Source organism: Eucyclogobius newberryi, unplaced genomic scaffold (assembly GCF_026437365.1).
Source record: "Eucyclogobius newberryi isolate DKJ021-1_F unplaced genomic scaffold, fEucNew1.0.hap1 SCAF_14, whole genome shotgun sequence".
NCBI classification, from domain to species: Eukaryota; Metazoa; Chordata; class Actinopteri; order Gobiiformes; family Gobiidae; genus Eucyclogobius; species Eucyclogobius newberryi.
Genome location: NW_027315768.1, coordinates 4,792,442 through 4,811,108, shown reverse-complemented (window position 1 = coordinate 4,811,108; position 18,667 = coordinate 4,792,442). Strand labels below are relative to the sequence as shown.

General features: G+C 43.2%; 3 non-coding genes across 3 annotated transcripts; all 3 read left to right on the top strand.

Annotated features, from left to right (window-relative positions):
* Nucleotides 1–1,106: 1,106 nt before the first annotated feature.
* trnan-guu (transfer RNA asparagine (anticodon GUU)) lies at nt 1,107–1,180 on the top strand. The gene has a single exon. It is a non-coding gene; the product is annotated as a tRNA-Asn (tRNA).
* A 9,613-nt stretch (nt 1,181–10,793) lies between these two features.
* trnah-gug (transfer RNA histidin (anticodon GUG)) lies at nt 10,794–10,867 on the top strand. Its single transcript has one exon. It is a non-coding gene; the product is annotated as a tRNA-His (tRNA).
* Nucleotides 10,868–13,213: 2,346 nt separating this feature from the next.
* On the top strand, nt 13,214–13,287 carry trnan-guu (transfer RNA asparagine (anticodon GUU)). Its single transcript has one exon. It is a non-coding gene; the product is annotated as a tRNA-Asn (tRNA).
* The last annotated feature ends 5,380 nt before the right edge of the window (nt 13,288–18,667 follow it).

Below are 18,667 nucleotides of genomic sequence, written 5' to 3'. Positions count from 1 at the left end.
GTACAGACAAACATCACACACAAGTGCAAGGGAATGGGATACACAAGGGCAGGGGGAGAAGAGACAAAAAATTACAGAAAATCAAACACACAATCATTCTTCAAACTTTCTTCAGTGATGGGGGGTGATGCCGTGGATGGGGGAGTGATGCCGGGGTCAGAAGATGATGTCCAGGTTTCCAGAGGGTATAAGGTGGATCAGGGTGTTGTGGGGGATGAGGTGGGTGATGAACCGGTGCTCTGCTGCCATGTGGAGGTGTCGGAGGTGTGCGGCCAAGAGTCCTTTGAAGATGGGCCAAGGTTCTGCTGTTTTATTGTCACGGAGATGGATGTTCCTGTTGAGATATAATGTATACCGGGCTATGGAGAGGGTTACAGTTGTCCATTCAGGCGTGCAAATTATTTACAATGACAGAAAATGCGCTGCTGTTACAAATTGGAATAAGAGATGGAAAAGTATCCCTGCACACACAGATTAACTGCACTCTTTTCACTTTTTGATTCTCAGTTTGTTGGCAAGGAATGACTGACGTAGACCCATTTTGGATGAAAACCGTGTTTTGCGTTTGTGGAAATGAGCATCACGCAAGGATGTATGGGCTCTGTGGCGCAATGGATAGCGCATTGGACTTCTAGGCATTAGTTGCAAGGGCTTTCAAAGGTTGTGGGTTGAGTCCCACTAGAGTCGCTAATGGTGAGAGAACATTTTTGTTTTTTACAATGGAACGTCTGCGCGCTTTACTATCTGATAAAAGGCACTGCTGAACGAGGTTTATTGCCAAGTGTGCTTGAAAAAGTAAGCAAATACATCGGCATTATGTCAAATAACATTATCTTGCAATTTTTCCTCAATATCCAGATTAACTGCAGTATATTGAGTGCGCAATAAATTGGCGAGAGTCGATTGATTGAAAGACTTCCAGTTTTTTTTATAGCTACATTGGTACAGGGGATTTAGCTCAAAGGTAGAAAGATTGATGCCCTCGCTCTCCATTAAACACAGTTGATTGGACAGGGGCTGAACTTTCGAATGTTGCTGGCTCGCTTTAAAAAAAAAAAGATGTTGCGGCTTGTCAAGTCGCAAATATTTTTTCGACTGGGCTGGATGTCTCTGTGGCGCAATTGGCCAGCGCGCTCGGCTGTTAACCGGGAGGTTGGTGGTTCGAGCCCACCCAGGGACGACAAGCTATTTTGGAAGAGCTATCGCAGGCAAAATCCACGAGGTAACATTGTTTGCTGAATATCTACCTGAAACATGTTGGAGTAACATTTTAGAGGCGCTGTGGCTTAGTTGGTCAAAGTGCCTGTCTAGTAAATCCCAGCAGTGCCTTCATGATAGCCTTTCAAGCAAATCAGTTGTTTACATGTACAGAAAAACATATCACCTGAAAGAGCTATTTTGCAATTATAGATTGAACAGTATCCCTGAATAAACAGAGTAAATGCACTCTTTTCACTCCTTGTTTCTCAGTTTGATGGTAAGGAATGATTGATGTAGACCGTTTTCGGATGACTGTTTTGCTTTTGTGAAAAAGGGGAATCAGACAAAAGTTGCAAAGGCATTCAAAGGCTGTGAGTTCGAGACCCACCAGAGTCACTGTTGTAACCCCTGTTATCTACATTGGTAAATAGGAAAGCCTGCTTGTGTTATTAACTGATGAAAGGAACTGCTAAACTTGGTTCAATTACCACAGAATCCCAGTGTGCTATATGCTGGCCACTGCTTGGTAGGAGTTTCCCATACGTGAGTGACTGTTCCTTCCTTCCTTCACGCCCCGCTCAACCTCGTCTTCTTCTAAAGAGCTTGGCGCTGTCCTCAGAAGCTTTGGTCTTACTCAGCACCTGAGTGGCCCCACCAAGGGCAAAGGGCACACTCTGGACCTGCTAATGACAAAGCGGGTTAACATTTCAAATTACAGTGTGGTAAATGTTACTTTGTCTGATGGTTTCTGTATTTCTCCAGGTGCAATGAGTTTGCAGTCTTCTTTGCAAGACTCAGTTCAGAACATTAAAAATACCATTATTTGCAGATAACAAGCACGCAGCCAGCTAGACAACTGGAGTTAACCCATTTTGCATTTTTGGCTGACAAAACTGTCCAAGAGATCACCACAAGTCTGAGTTCCACTACATGCTGCCTTTATGCATTGCCTACTAGATTTTTAAAGTCTACGGTGAGCAGTCTGTTGGCTCCACTCACTCAAAAAGTCAACATGTTGCTTCGATCTGGAATATTCCCAAGAGCCTTAAAACTGCGGTCATTAAGCCTCTCTTAAAGAAGAGCAGTCTTGATGCCACAGTGCTAAATAATTACCGGCCCATTTCAAACCTACTACTACTACTCAGTTGTCCATTATTTTAATTTTTTTTTTATCTTTTATTATCAAAAACATCTTACAAGTATTTACATATATTTACATAATTGTACAGACAAACATCACACACAAGTGCAAGGGAATGGGATACACAAGGGCAGGGGGAGAAGAGACAAAAAATTACAGAAAATCAAACACACCATCATTCTCCAAACTTTCTTCAGTGATGGGGGTTGATGCCGTGGTTGGGGGAGGTGATGCCGGGGTCAGAAGATGATGTCCAGGTTTCCAGAGGGTATAAGGTGGATCAGGGTGTTGTGGGGGACGAGGTGGGTGATGAACCGGTGCTCTGCTGCCATGTGGAGGTGTCGGAGGTGTGCGGCCAAGAGTCCTTTGAAGATGGGCCAAGGTTCTGCTGTTTTATTGTCACGGAGATGGATGTTCCTGTTGAGATATAATGTATACCGGGCTATGGAGAGGGTTACAGTTGTCCATTCAGGCGTGCAAATTGTTTACAATGACAGAAAATGCGCTGCTGTTACAAATTGGAATAAGAGATGGAAAAGTATCCCTGCACACACAGATTAACTGCACTCTTTTCACTTTTTGATTCTCAGTTTGTTGGCAAGGAATGACTGACGTAGACCCATTTTGGATGAAAACCGTGTTTTGCGTTTGTGGAAATGAGCATCACGCAAGGACGTATGGGCTCTGTGGCGCAATGGATAGCGCATTGGACTTCTAGGCATTAGTTGCAAGGGCTTTCAAAGGTTGTGGGTTGAGTCCCACTGGAGTCGCTAATGGCGAGAGAACATTTTTGTTTTTTACAATGGAACGTCTGCGCGCTTTACTATCTGATAAAAAGCACTGCTGAACGAGGTTTATTGCCAAGTGTGCTTGAAAAAGTAAGCAAATACATCGGCATTATGTCAAATAACATTATCTTGCAATTTTTCCTCAATATCCAGATTAACTGCAGTATATTGAGTGCGCAATAAATTGGCGAGAGTCGATTGATTGAAAGACTTCCAGTTTTTTTTTATAGCTACATTGGTACAGGGGATTTAGCTCAAAGGTAGAAAGATTGATGCCCTCGCTCTCCATTAAACTCAGTTGATTGGACAGGGGCTGAACTTTCGAATGTTGCTGGCTCGCTTTAAAAAAAAAAAGATGTTGCGGCTTGTCGAGTCGCAAATATTTTATTGCCTAGGCTGGATGTCTCTGTGGCGCAATTGGCCAGCGCGCTCGGCTGTTAACCGGGAGGTTGGTGGTTTGAGCCCACCCAGGGACGAGAAGCTATTTTGGAAGAGCTATCGCAGCCAAAATCCACGGGGTAACATTGTTTGCTGAATATCTACCTGAAACAGGTTGGAGTAACACTTTAGAGGCGCTGTGGCTTAGTTGGTCAAAGTGCCTGTCTAGTAAATCCCAGCAGTGCTTTCATGATAGCCTTTCAAGCAAATCAGTTGTTTACATGTACAGAAAAACATATCACCCGAAAGAGCTATTTTGCAATTAGAGATTGAACAGTATCCCTGAATAAACAGAGTAAATGCACTCTTTTCACTCCTTGTTTCTCAGTTTGATGGTAAGGAATGATTGATGTAGACCGTTTTCGGATGACTGTTTTCTTTTGTGAAAAAGGGGAATCAGACAAAAGTTGCAAAGGCATTCAAAGGCTGTGAGTTCGAGACCCACCAGAGTCACTGTTGTAACCCCTGTTATCTACATTGGTAAATAGGAAAGCCTGCTTGTGTTATTAACTGATGAAAGGAACTGCTAAACTTGGTTCAATTACCACAGAATCCCAGTGTGCTATAGGCTGGCCACTGCTTGGTAGGAGTTTCCCGTACGTGAGTGACTGTTCCTTCCTTCCTTCACGCCCCGCTCAACCTCGTCTTCTTCTAAAGAGCTTGGCGCTGTCCTCAGAAGCTTTGGTCTTACTCCGCACCTGAGTGGCCCCACCAAGGGCAAAGGGCACACTCTGGACCTGCTAATGACAAAGCGGGTTAACATTTCAAATTACAGTGTGGTAAATGTTACTTTGTCTGATGGTTTCTGTATTTCTCCAGGTGCAATGAGTTTGCAGTCTTCTTTGCAAGACTCAGTTCAGAACATTAAAAATACCATTATTTGCAGATAACAAGCACGCAGCCAGCTAGACAACTGGAGTTAACCCATTTTGCATTTTTGGCTGACAAAACTGTCCAAGAGATCACCACAAGTCTGAGTTCCACTACATGCTGCCTTTATGCATTGTCTACCAGATTTTTAAAGTCTACGGTGAGCAGTCTGTTGGCTCCAATCACTCAAAAAGTCAACATGTCGCTTGGATCTGGAATATTCCCAAGAGCCTTAAAACTGCGGTCATTAAGCCTCTCTTAAAGAAGAGCAGTCTTGATGCCACAGTGCTAAATAATTACCGGCCCATCTCAAACCTACTACTACTACTCAGTTGTCCATTATTTTATTTTTTTTATCTTTTATTATCAAAAACATCTTACAAGTATTTACATATATTTACATAATTGTACAGACAAACATCACACACAAGTGCAAGGGAATGGGATACACAAGGGCAGGGGGAGAAGAGACAAAAAATTACAGAAAATCAAACACACAATCATTCTTCAAACTTTCTTCAGTGATGGGGGGTGATGCCGTGGATGGGGGTTGATGCCGGGGTCAGAAGATGATGTCCAGGTTTCCAGAGGGTATAAGGTGGATCAGGGTGTTGTGGGGGATGAGGTGGGTGATGAACCGGTGCTCTGCTGCCATGTGGAGGTGTCGGAGGTGTGCGGCCAAGAGTCCTTTGAAGATGGGCCAAGGTTCTGCTGTTTTATTGTCACGGAGATGGATGTTCCTGTTGAGATATAATGTATACCGGGCTATGGAGAGGGTTACAGTTGTCCATTCAGGCGTGCAAATTATTTACAATGACAGAAAATGCGCTGCTGTTACAAATTGGAATAAGAGATGGAAAAGTATCCCTGCACACACAGATTAACTGCACTCTTTTCACTTTTTGATTCTCAGTTTGTTGGCAAGGAATGACTGACGTAGACCCATTTTGGATGAAAACCGTGTTTTGCGTTTGTGGAAATGAGCATCAAGCAAGGATGTATGGGCTCTGTGGCGCAATGGATAGCGCATTGGACTTCTAGGCATTAGTTGCAAGGGCTTTCAAAGGTTGTGGGTTGAGTCCCACTAGAGTCGCTAATGGTGAGAGAACATTTTTGTTTTTTACAATGGAACGTCTGCGCGCTTTACTATCTGATAAAAGGCACTGCTGAACGAGGTTTATTGCCAAGTGTGCTTGAAAAAGTAAGCAAATACATCGGCATTATGTCAAATAACATTATCTTGCAATTTTTCCTCAATATCCAGATTAACTGCAGTATATTGAGTGCGCAATAAATTGGCGAGAGTCGATTGATTGAAAGACTTCCAGTTTTTTTTATAGCTACATTGGTACAGGGGATTTAGCTCAAAGGTAGAAAGATTGATGCCCTCGCTCTCCATTAAACACAGTTGATTGGACAGGGGCTGAACTTTCGAATGTTGCTGGCTCGCTTTAAAAAAAAAAAGATGTTGCGGCTTGTCAAGTCGCAAATATTTTTTCGACTGGGCTGGATGTCTCTGTGGCGCAATTGGCCAGCGCGCTCGGCTGTTAACCGGGAGGTTGGTGGTTTGAGCCCACCCAGGGACGACAAGCTATTTTGGAAGAGCTATCGCAGCCAAAATCCACGGGGTAACATTGTTTGCTGAATATCTACCTGAAACAGGTTGGAGTAACACTTTAGAGGCGCTGTGGCTTAGTTGGTCAAAGTGCCTGTCTAGCAAATCCCAGCAGTGCTTTCATGATAGCCTTTCAAGCAAATCAGTTGTTTACATGTACAGAAAAACATATCACCCGAAAGAGCTATTTTGCAATTAGAGATTGAACAGTATCCCTGAATAAACAGAGTAAATGCACTCTTTTCACTCCTTGTTTCTCAGTTTGATGGTAAGGAATGATTGATGTAGACCGTTTTCGGATGACTGTTTTCTTTTGTGAAAAAGGGGAATCAGACAAAAGTTGCAAAGGCATTCAAAGGCTGTGAGTTCGAGACCCACCAGAGTCACTGTTGTAACCCCTGTTATCTACATTGGTAAATAGGAAAGCCTGCTTGTGTTATTAACTGATGAAAGGAACTGCTAAACTTGGTTCAATTACCACAGAATCCCAGTGTGCTATAGGCTGGCCACTGCTTGGTAGGAGTTTCCCGTACGTGAGTGACTGTTCCTTCCTTCCTTCACGCCCCGCTCAACCTCGTCTTCTTCTAAAGAGCTTGGCGCTGTCCTCAGAAGCTTTGGTCTTACTCCGCACCTGAGTGGCCCCACCAAGGGCAAAGGGCACACTCTGGACCTGCTAATGACAAAGCGGGTTAACATTTCAAATTACAGTGTGGTAAATGTTACTTTGTCTGATGGTTTCTGTATTTCTCCAGGTGCAATGAGTTTGCAGTCTTCTTTGCAAGACTCAGTTCAGAACATTAAAAATACCATTATTTGCAGATAACAAGCACGCAGCCAGCTAGACAACTGGAGTTAACCCATTTTGCATTTTTGGCTGACAAAACTGTCCAAGAGATCACCACAAGTCTGAGTTCCACTACATGCTGCCTTTATGCATTGTCTACCAGATTTTTAAAGTCTACGGTGAGCAGTCTGTTGGCTCCAATCACTCAAAAAGTCAACATGTCGCTTGGATCTGGAATATTCCCAAGAGCCTTAAAACTGCGGTCATTAAGCCTCTCTTAAAGAAGAGCAGTCTTGATGCCACAGTGCTAAATAATTACCGGCCCATCTCAAACCTACTACTACTACTCAGTTGTCCATTATTTTATTTTTTTTATCTTTTATTATCAAAAACATCTTACAAGTATTTACATATATTTACATAATTGTACAGACAAACATCACACACAAGTGCAAGGGAATGGGATACACAAGGGCAGGGGGAGAAGAGACAAAAAATTACAGAAAATCAAACACACAATCATTCTTCAAACTTTCTTCAGTGATGGGGGGTGATGCCGTGGATGGGGGAGTGATGCCGGGGTCAGAAGATGATGTCCAGGTTTCCAGAGGGTATAAGGTGGATCAGGGTGTTGTGGGGGATGAGGTGGGTGATGAACCGGTGCTCTGCTGCCATGTGGAGGTGTCGGAGGTGTGCGGCCAAGAGTCCTTTGAAGATGGGCCAAGGTTCTGCTGTTTTATTGTCACGGAGATGGATGTTCCTGTTGAGATATAATGTATACCGGGCTATGGAGAGGGTTACAGTTGTCCATTCAGGCGTGCAAATTATTTACAATGACAGAAAATGCGCTGCTGTTACAAATTGGAATAAGAGATGGAAAAGTATCCCTGCACACACAGATTAACTGCACTCTTTTCACTTTTTGATTCTCAGTTTGTTGGCAAGGAATGACTGACGTAGACCCATTTTGGATGAAAACCGTGTTTTGCGTTTGTGGAAATGAGCATCACGCAAGGATGTATGGGCTCTGTGGCGCAATGGATAGCGCATTGGACTTCTAGGCATTAGTTGCAAGGGCTTTCAAAGGTTGTGGGTTGAGTCCCACTAGAGTCGCTAATGGTGAGAGAACATTTTTGTTTTTTACAATGGAACGTCTGCGCGCTTTACTATCTGATAAAAGGCACTGCTGAACGAGGTTTATTGCCAAGTGTGCTTGAAAAAGTAAGCAAATACATCGGCATTATGTCAAATAACATTATCTTGCAATTTTTCCTCAATATCCAGATTAACTGCAGTATATTGAGTGCGCAATAAATTGGCGAGAGTCGATTGATTGAAAGACTTCCAGTTTTTTTTATAGCTACATTGGTACAGGGGATTTAGCTCAAAGGTAGAAAGATTGATGCCCTCGCTCTCCATTAAACACAGTTGATTGGACAGGGGCTGAACTTTCGAATGTTGCTGGCTCGCTTTAAAAAAAAAAAGATGTTGCGGCTTGTCAAGTCGCAAATATTTTTTCGACTGGGCTGGATGTCTCTGTGGCGCAATTGGCCAGCGCGCTCGGCTGTTAACCGGGGGGTTGGTGGTTCGAGACCACCCAGGGACGACAAGCTGTTTTGGAAGAGCTATCGCAGGCAAAATCCACAAGGTAACATTGTTTGCTGAATATCTACCTGAAACAGGTTGGAGTAACATTTTAGAGGCGCTGTGGCTTAGTTGGTCAAAGTGCCTGTCTAGTAAATCCCAGCAGTGCCTTCATGATAGCCTTTCAAGCAAATCAGTTGTTTACATGTACAGAAAAACATATCACCTGAAAGAGCTATTTTGCAATTATAGATTGAACAGTATCCCTGAATAAACAGAGTAAATGCACTCTTTTCACTCCTTGTTTCTCAGTTTGATGGTAAGGAATGATTGATGTAGACCGTTTTCGGATGACTGTTTTGCTTTTGTGAAAAAGGGGAATCAGACAAAAGTTGCAAAGGCATTCAAAGGCTGTGAGTTCGAGACCCACCAGAGTCACTGTTGTAACCCCTGTTATCTACATTGGTAAATAGGAAAGCCTGCTTGTGTTATTAACTGATGAAAGGAACTGCTAAACTTGGTTCAATTACCACAGAATCCCAGTGTGCTATATGCTGGCCACTGCTTGGTAGGAGTTTCCCGTACGTGAGTGACTGTTCCTTCCTTCCTTCACGCCCCGCTCAACATCGTCTTCTTCTAAAGAGCTTGGCGCTGTCCTCAGAAGCTTTGGTCTTACTCAGCACCTGAGTGGCCCCACCAAGGGCAAAGGGCACACTCTGGACCTGCTAATGACAAAGCGGGTTAACATTTCAAATTACAGTGTGGTAAATGTTACTTTGTCTGATGGTTTCTGTATTTCTCCAGGTGCAATGAGTTTGCAGTCTTCTTTGCAAGACTCAGTTCAGAACATTAAAAATACCATTATTTGCAGATAACAAGCACGCAGCCAGCTAGACAACTGGAGTTAACCCATTTTGCATTTTTGGCTGACAAAACTGTCCAAGAGATCACCACAAGTCTGAGTTCCACTACATGCTGCCTTTATGCATTGCCTACTAGATTTTTAAAGTCTACGGTGAGCAGTCTGTTGGCTCCACTCACTCAAAAAGTCAACATGTTGCTTGGATCTGGAATATTCCCAAGAGCCTTAAAACTGCGGTCATTAAGCCTCTCTTAAAGAAGAGCAGTCTTGATGCCACAGTGCTAAATAATTACCGGCCCATTTCAAACCTACTACTACTACTCAGTTGTCCATTATTTTAATTTTTTTTTTTATCTTTTATTATCAAAAACATCTTACAAGTATTTACATATATTTACATAATTGTACAGACAAACATCACACACAAGTGCAAGGGAATGGGATACACAAGGGCAGGGGGAGAAGAGACAAAAAATTACAGAAAATCAAACACACCATCATTCTCCAAACTTTCTTCAGTGATGGGGGTTGATGCCGTGGTTGGGGGGGGTGATGCCGGGGTCAGAAGATGATGTCCAGGTTTCCAGAGGGTATAAGGTGGATCAGGGTGTTGTGGGGGACGAGGTGGGTGATGAACCGGTGCTCTGCTGCCATGTGGAGGTGTCGGAGGTGTGCGGCCAAGAGTCCTTTGAAGATGGGCCAAGGTTCTGCTGTTTTATTGTCACGGAGATGGATGTTCCTGTTGAGATATAATGTATACCGGGCTATGGAGAGGGTTACAGTTGTCCATTCAGGCGTGCAAATTGTTTACAATGACAGAAAATGCGCTGCTGTTACAAATTGGAATAAGAGATGGAAAAGTATCCCTGCACACACAGATTAACTGCACTCTTTTCACTTTTTGATTCTCAGTTTGTTGGCAAGGAATGACTGACGTAGACCCATTTTGGATGAAAACCGTGTTTTGCGTTTGTGGAAATGAGCATCACGCAAGGATGTATGGGCTCTGTGGCGCAATGGCTAGCGCATTGGACTTCTAGGCATTAGTTGCAAGGGCTTTCAAAGGTTGTGGGTTGAGTCCAACTAGAGTCGCTAATGGTGAGAGAACATTTTTGTTTTTTACAATGGAACGTCTGCGCGCTTTACTATCTGATAAAAAGCACTGCTGAACGAGGTTTATTGCCAAGTGTGCTTGAAAAAGTAAGCAAATACATCGGCATTATGTCAAATAACATTATCTTGCAATTTTTCCTCAATATCCAGATTAACTGCAGTATATTGAGTGCGCAATAAATTGGCGAGAGTCGATTGATTGAAAGACTTCCAGTTTTTTTTTATAGCTACATTGGTACAGGGGATTTAGCTCAAAGGTAGAAAGATTGATGCCCTCGCTCTCCATTAAACACAGTTGATTGGACAGGGGCTGAACTTTCGAATGTTGCTGGCTCGCTTTAAAAAAAAAAGATGTTGCGGCTTGTCGAGTCGCAAATATTTTTTCAACTGGGCTGGATGTCTCTGTGGTGCAATTGGCCAGCGCGCTCGGCTGTGAACCGGGAGGTTGGTGGTTCGAGCCCACCCAGGGACGACAAGCTATTTTGGAAGAGCTATCGCAGGCAAAATCCACGAGGTAACATTGTTTGCTGAATATCTACCTGAAACAGGTTGGAGTAACATTTTAGAGGCGCTGTGGCTTAGTTGGTCAAAGTGCCTGTCTAGTAAATCCCAGCAGTGCCTTCATGATAGCCTTTCAAGCAAATCAGTTGTTTACATGTACAGAAAAACATATCACCCCAAAGAGCTATTTTGCAATTATAGATTGAACAGTATCCCTGAATAAACAGAGTAAATGCACTCTTTTCACTCCTTGTTTCTCAGTTTGATGGTAAGGAATGATTGATGTAGACCGTTTTCGGATGACTGTTTTCTTTTGTGAAAAAGGGGAATCAGACAAAAGTTGCAAAGGCATTCAAAGGCTGTGAGTTCGAGACCCACCAGAGTCACTGTTGTAACCCCTGTTATCTACATTGGTAAATAGGAAAGCCTGCTTGTGTTATTAACTGATGAAAGGAACTGCTAAACTTGGTTCAATTACCACAGAATCCCAGTGTGCTATAGGCTGGCCACTGCTTGGTAGGAGTTTCCCGTACGTGAGTGACTGTTCCTTCCTTCCTTCACGCCCCGCTCAACCTCGTCTTCTTCTAAAGAGCTTGGCGCTGTCCTCAGAAGCTTTGGTCTTACTCAGCACCTGAGTGGCCCCACCAAGGGCAAAGGGCACACTCTGGACCTGCTAATGACAAAGCGGGTTAACATTTCAAATTACAGTGTGGTAAATGTTACTTTGTCTGATGGTTTCTGTATTTCTCCAGGTGCAATGAGTTTCCAGTCTTCTTTGCAAGACTCAGTTCAGAACATTAAAAATACCATTATTTGCAGATAACAAGCACGCAGCCAGCTAGACAACTGGAGTTAACCCATTTTGCATTTTTGGCTGACAAAACTGTCCAAGAGATCGCCACAAGTCTGAGTTCCACTACATGCTGCCTTTATGCATTGCCTACTAGATTTTTAAAGTCTACGGTGAGCAGTCTGTTGGCTCCAATCACTCAAAAAGTCAACATGTCGCTTGGATCTGGAATATTCCCAAGAGCCTTAAAACTGCGGTCATTAAGCCTCTCTTAAAGAAGAGCAGTCTTGATGCCACAGTGCTAAATAATTACCGGCCCATCTCAAACCTACTACTACTACTCAGTTGTCCATTATTTTATTTTTTTTATCTTTTATTATCAAAAACATCTTACAAGTATTTACATATATTTACATAATTGTACAGACAAACATCACACACAAGTGCAAGGGAATGGGATACACAAGGGCAGGGGGAGAAGAGACAAAATATTACAGAAAATCAAACACACAATCATTCTTCAAACTTTCTTCAGTGATGGGGGGTGATGCCGTGGATGGGGGGGTGATGCCGGGGTCAGAAGATGATGTCCAGGTTTCCAGAGGGTATAAGGTGGATCAGGGTGTTGTGGGGGATGAGGTGGGTGATGAACCGGTGCTCTGCTGCCATGTGGAGGTGTCGGAGGTGTGCGGCCAAGAGTCCTTTGAAGATGGGCCAAGGTTCTGCTGTTTTATTGTCACGGAGATGGATGTTCCTGTTGAGATATAATGTATACCGGGCTATGGAGAGGGTTACAGTTGTCCATTCAGGCGTGCAAATTATTTACAATGACAGAAAATGCGCTGCTGTTACAAATTGGAATAAGAGATGGAAAAGTATCCCTGCACACACAGATTAACTGCACTCTTTTCACTTTTTGATTCTCAGTTTGTTGGCAAGGAATGACTGACGTAGACCCATTTTGGATGAAAACCGTGTTTTGCGTTTGTGGAAATGAGCATCACGCAAGGATGTATGGGCTCTGTGGCGCAATGGATAGCGCATTGGACTTCTAGGCATTAGTTGCAAGGGCTTTCAAAGGTTGTGGGTTGAGTCCCACTAGAGTCGCTAATGGTGAGAGAACATTTTTGTTTTTTACAATGGAACGTCTGCGCGCTTTACTATCTGATAAAAGGCACTGCTGAACGAGGTTTATTGCCAAGTGTGCTTGAAAAAGTAAGCAAATACATCGGCATTATGTCAAATAACATTATCTTGCAATTTTTCCTCAATATCCAGATTAACTGCAGTATATTGAGTGCGCAATAAATTGGCGAGAGTCGATTGATTGAAAGACTTCCAGTTTTTTTTATAGCTACATTGGTACAGGGGATTTAGCTCAAAGGTAGAAAGATTGATGCCCTCGCTCTCCATTAAACACAGTTGATTGGACAGGGGCTGAACTTTCGAATGTTGCTGGCTCGCTTTAAAAAAAAAAAGATGTTGCAGCTTGTCAAGTCGCAAATAATTTTTTTGACTGGGCTGGATGTCTCTGTGGCGCAATTGGCCAGCGCGCTCGGCTGTTAACCGGGAGGTTGGTGGTTCGAGCCCACCCAGGGACGACAAGCTATTTTGGAAGAGCTATCGCAGGCAAAATCCACGAGGTAACATTGTTTGCTGAATATCTACCTGAAACAGGTTGGAGTAACATTTTAGAGGCGCTGTGGCTTAGTTGGTCAAAGTGCCTGTCTAGTAAATCCCAGCAGTGCCTTCATGATAGCCTTTCAAGCAAATCAGTTGTTTACATGTACAGAAAAACATATCACCTGAAAGAGCTATTTTGCAATTATAGATTGAACAGTATCCCTGAATAAACAGAGTAAATGCACTCTTTTCACTCCTTGTTTCTCAGTTTGATGGTAAGGAATGATTGATGTAGACCGTTTTCGGATGACTGTTTTGCTTTTGTGAAAAAGGGGAATCAGACAAAAGTTGCAAAGGCATTCAAAGGCTGTGAGTTCGAGACCCACCAGAGTCACTGTTGTAACCCCTGTTATCTACATTGGTAAATAGGAAAGCCTGCTTGTGTTATTAACTGATGAAAGGAACTGCTAAACTTGGTTCAATTACCACAGAATCCCAGTGTGCTATATGCTGGCCACTGCTTGGTAGGAGTTTCCCGTACGTGAGTGACTGTTCCTTCCTTCCTTCACGCCCCGCTCAACCTCGTCTTCTTCTAAAGAGCTTGGCGCTGTCCTCAGAAGCTTTGGTCTTACTCAGCACCTGAGTGGCCCCACCAAGGGCAAAGGGCACACTCTGGACCTGCTAATGACAAAGCGGGTTAACATTTCAAATTACAGTGTGGTAAATGTTACTTTGTCTGATGGTTTCTGTATTTCTCCAGGTGCAATGAGTTTGCAGTCTTCTTTGCAAGACTCAGTTCAGAACATTAAAAATACCATTATTTGCAGATAACAAGCACGCAGCCAGCTAGACAACTGGAGTTAACCCATTTTGCATTTTTGGCTGACAAAACTGTCCAAGAGATCACCACAAGTCTGAGTTCCACTACATGCTGCCTTTATGCATTGCCTACTAGATTTTTAAAGTCTACGGTGAGCAGTCTGTTGGCTCCACTCACTCAAAAAGTCAACATGTTGCTTGGATCTGGAATATTCCCAAGAGCCTTAAAACTGCGGTCATTAAGCCTCTCTTAAAGAAGAGCAGTCTTGATGCCACAGTGCTAAATAATTACCGGCCCATTTCAAACCTACTACTACTACTCAGTTGTCCATTATTTTAATTTTTTTTTTTATCTTTTATTATCAAAAACATCTTACAAGTATTTACATATATTTACATAATTGTACAGACAAACATCACACACAAGTGCAAGGGAATGGGATACACAAGGGCAGGGGGAGAAGAGACAAAAAATTACAGAAAATCAAACACACAATCATTCTTCAAACTTTCTTCAGTGATGGGGGTTGATGCCGTGGATGGGGGGGTGATGCCGGGGTCAGAAGATGATGTCCAGGTTTCCAGAGGGTATAAGGTGGATCAGGGTGTTGTGGGGGACGAGGTGGGTGATGAACCGGTGCTCTGCTGCCATGTGGAGGTGTCGGAGGTGTGCGGCCAAGAGTCCTTTGAAGATGGGCCAAGGTTCTGCTGTTTTATTGTCACGGAGATGGATGTTCCTGTTGAGATATAATGTATACCGGGCTATGGAGAGGGTTACAGTTGTCCATTCAGGCGTGCAAATTGTTTACAATGACAGAAAATGCGCTGCTGTTACAAATTGGAATAAGAGATGGAAAAGTATCCCTGCACACACAGATTAACTGCACTCTTTTCACTTTTTGATTCTCAGTTTGTTGGCAAGGAATGACTGACGTAGACCCATTTTGGATGAAAACCGTGTTTTGCGTTTGTGGAAATGAGCATCACGCAAGGATGTATGGGCTCTGTGGCGCAATGGATAGCGCATTGGACTTCTAGGCATTAGTTGCAAGGGCTTTCAAAGGTTGTGGGTTGAGTCCCACTAGAGTCGCTAATGGTGAGAGAACATTTTTGTTTTTTACAATGGAACGTCTGCGCGCTTTACTATCTGATAAAAAGCACTGCTGAACGAGGTTTATTGCCAAGTGTGCTTGAAAAAGTAAGCAAATACATCGGCATTATGTCAAATAACATTATCTTGCAATTTTTCCTCAATATCCAGATTAACTGCAGTATATTGAGTGCGCAATAAATTGGCGAGAGTCGATTGATTGAAAGACTTACAGTTTTTTTTTATAGCTACATTGGTACAGGGGATTTAGCTCAAAGGTAGAAAGATTGATGCCCTCGCTCTCCATTAAACACAGTTGATTGGACAGGGGCTGAACTTTCGAATGTTGCTGGCTCGCTTTAAAAAAAAAAGATGTTGCGGCTTGTCGAGTCGCAAATATTTTTTCAACTGGGCTGGATGTCTCTGTGGTGCAATTGGCCAGCGCGCTCGGCTGTTAACCGGGAGGTTGGTGGTTCGAGCCCACCCAGGGACGACAAGCTATTTTGGAAGAGCTATCGCAGGCAAAATCCACGAGGTAACATTGTTTGCTGAATATCTACCTGAAACAGGTTGGAGTAACATTTTAGAGGCGCTGTGGCTTAGTTGGTCAAAGTGCCTGTCTAGTAAATCCCAGCAGTGCCTTCATGATAGCCTTTCAAGCAAATCAGTTGTTTACATGTACAGAAAAACATATCACCCCAAAGAGCTATTTTGCAATTATAGATTGAACAGTATCCCTGAATAAACAGAGTAAATGCACTCTTTTCACTCCTTGTTTCTCAGTTTGATGGTAAGGAATGATTGATGTAGACCGTTTTCGGATGACTGTTTTGCTTTTGTGAAAAAGGGGAATCAGACAAAAGTTGCAAAGGCATTCAAAGGCTGTGAGTTCGAGACCCACCAGAGTCACTGTTGTAACCCCTGTTATCTACATTGGTAAATAGGAAAGCCTGCTTGTGTTATTAACTGATGAAAGGAACTGCTAAACTTGGTTCAATTACCACAGAATCCCAGTGTGCTATAGGCTGGCCACTGCTTGGTAGGAGTTTCCCGTACGTGAGTGACTGTTCCTTCCTTCCTTCACGCCCCGCTCAACCTCGTCTTCTTCTAAAGAGCTTGGCGCTGTCCTCAGAAGCTTTGGTCTTACTCAGCACCTGAGTGGCCCCACCAAGGGCAAAGGGCACACTCTGGACCTGCTAATGACAAAGCGGGTTAACATTTCAAATTACAGTGTGGTAAATGTTACTTTGTCTGATGGTTTCTGTATTTCTCCAGGTGCAATGAGTTTCCAGTCTTCTTTGCAAGACTCAGTTCAGAACATTAAAAATACCATTATTTGCAGATAACAAGCACGCAGCCAGCTAGACAACTGGAGTTAACCCATTTTGCATTTTTGGCTGACAAAACTGTCCAAGAGATCGCCACAAGTCTGAGTTCCACTACATGCTGCCTTTATGCATTGCCTACTAGATTTTTAAAGTCTACGGTGAGCAGTCTGTTGGCTCCAATCACTCAAAAAGTCAACATGTTGCTTGGATCTGGAATATTCCCAAGAGCCTTAAAACTGCGGTCATTAAGCCTCTCTTAAAGAAGAGCAGTCTTGATGCCACAGTGCTAAATAATTACCGGCCCATTTCAAACCTACTACTACTACTCAGTTGTCCATTATTTTAATTTTTTTTTTTTCTTTTATTATCAAAAACATCTTACAAGTATTTACATATATTTACATAATTGTACAGACAAACATCACACACAAGTGCAAGGGAATGGGATACACAAGGGCAGGGGGAGAAGAGACAAAAAATTACAGAAAATCAAACACACCATCATTCTCCAAACTTTCTTCAGTGATGGGGGTTGATGCCGTGGTTGGGGGGGGTGATGCCGGGGTCAGAAGATGATGTCCAGGATTCCAGAGGGTATAAGGTGGATCAGGGTGTTGTGGGGGACGAGGTGGGTGATGAACCGGTGCTCTGCTGCCATGTGGAGGTGTCGGAGGTGTGCGGCCAAGAGTCCTTTGAAGATGGGCCAAGGTTCTGCTGTTTTATTGTCACGGAGATGGATGTTCCTGTTGAGATATAATGTATACCGGGCTATGGAGAGGGTTACAGTTGTCCATTCAGGCGTGCAAATTGTTTACAATGACAGAAAATGCGCTGCTGTTACAAATTGGAATAAGAGATGGAAAAGTATCCCTGCACACACAGATTAACTGCACTCTTTTCACTTTTTGATTCTCAGTTTGTTGGCAAGGAATGACTGACGTAGACCCATTTTGGATGAAAACCGTGTTTTGCGTTTGTGGAAATGAGCATCACGCAAGGATGTATGGGCTCTGTGGCGCAATGGATAGCGCGTTGGACTTCTAGGCATTAGTTGCAAGGGCTTTCAAAGGTTGTGGGTTGAGTCCCACTAGAGTCGCTAATATTGAGAGAACATTTTTGTTTTTTACAATGGAACGTCTGCGCGCTTTACTATCTGATAAAAAGCACTGCTGAACGAGGTTTATTGCCAAGTGTGCTTGAAAAAGTAAGCAAATACATCGGCATTATGTCAAATAACATTATCTTGCAATTTTTCCTCAATATCCAGATTAACTGCAGTATATTGAGTGCGCAATAAATTGGCGAGAGTCGATTGATTGAAAGACTTCCAGTTTTTTTTTATAGCTACATTGGTACAGGGGATTTAGCTCAAAGGTAGAAAGATTGATGCCCTCGCTCTCCATTAAACACAGTTGATTGGACAGGGGCTGAACTTTCGAATGTTGCTGGCTCGCTTTAAAAAAAAAAGATGTTGCGGCTTGTCGAGTCGCAAATATTTTTTCAACTGGGCTGGATGTCTCTGTGCTGCAATTGGCCAGCGCGCTCGGCTGTTAACCGGGAGGTTGGTGGTTCGAGCCCACCCAGGGACGACAAGCTATTTTGGAAGAGCTATCGCAGGCAAAATCCACGAGGTAACATTGTTTGCTGAATATCTACCTGAAACAGGTTGGAGTAACATTTTAGAGGCGCTGTGGCTTAGTTGGTCAAAGTGCCTGTCTAGTAAATCCCAGAAGTGCTTTCATGATAGCCTTTCAAGCAAATCAGTTGTTTACATGTACAGAAAAACATATCACCCGAAAGAGCTATTTTGCAATTATAGATTGAACAGTATCCCTGAATAAACAGAGTAAATGCACTCTTTTCACTCCTTGTTTCTCAGTTTGATGGTAAGGAATGATTGATGTAGACCGTTTTCGGATGACTGTTTTCTTTTGTGAAAAAGGGGAATCAGACAAAAGTTGCAAAGGCATTCAAAGGCTGTGAGTTCGAGACCCACCAGAGTCACTGTTGTAACCCCTGTTATCTACATTGGTAAATAGGAAAGCCTGCTTGTGTTATTAACTGATGAAAGGAACTGCTAAACTTGGTTCAATTACCACAGAATCCCAGTGTGCTATATGC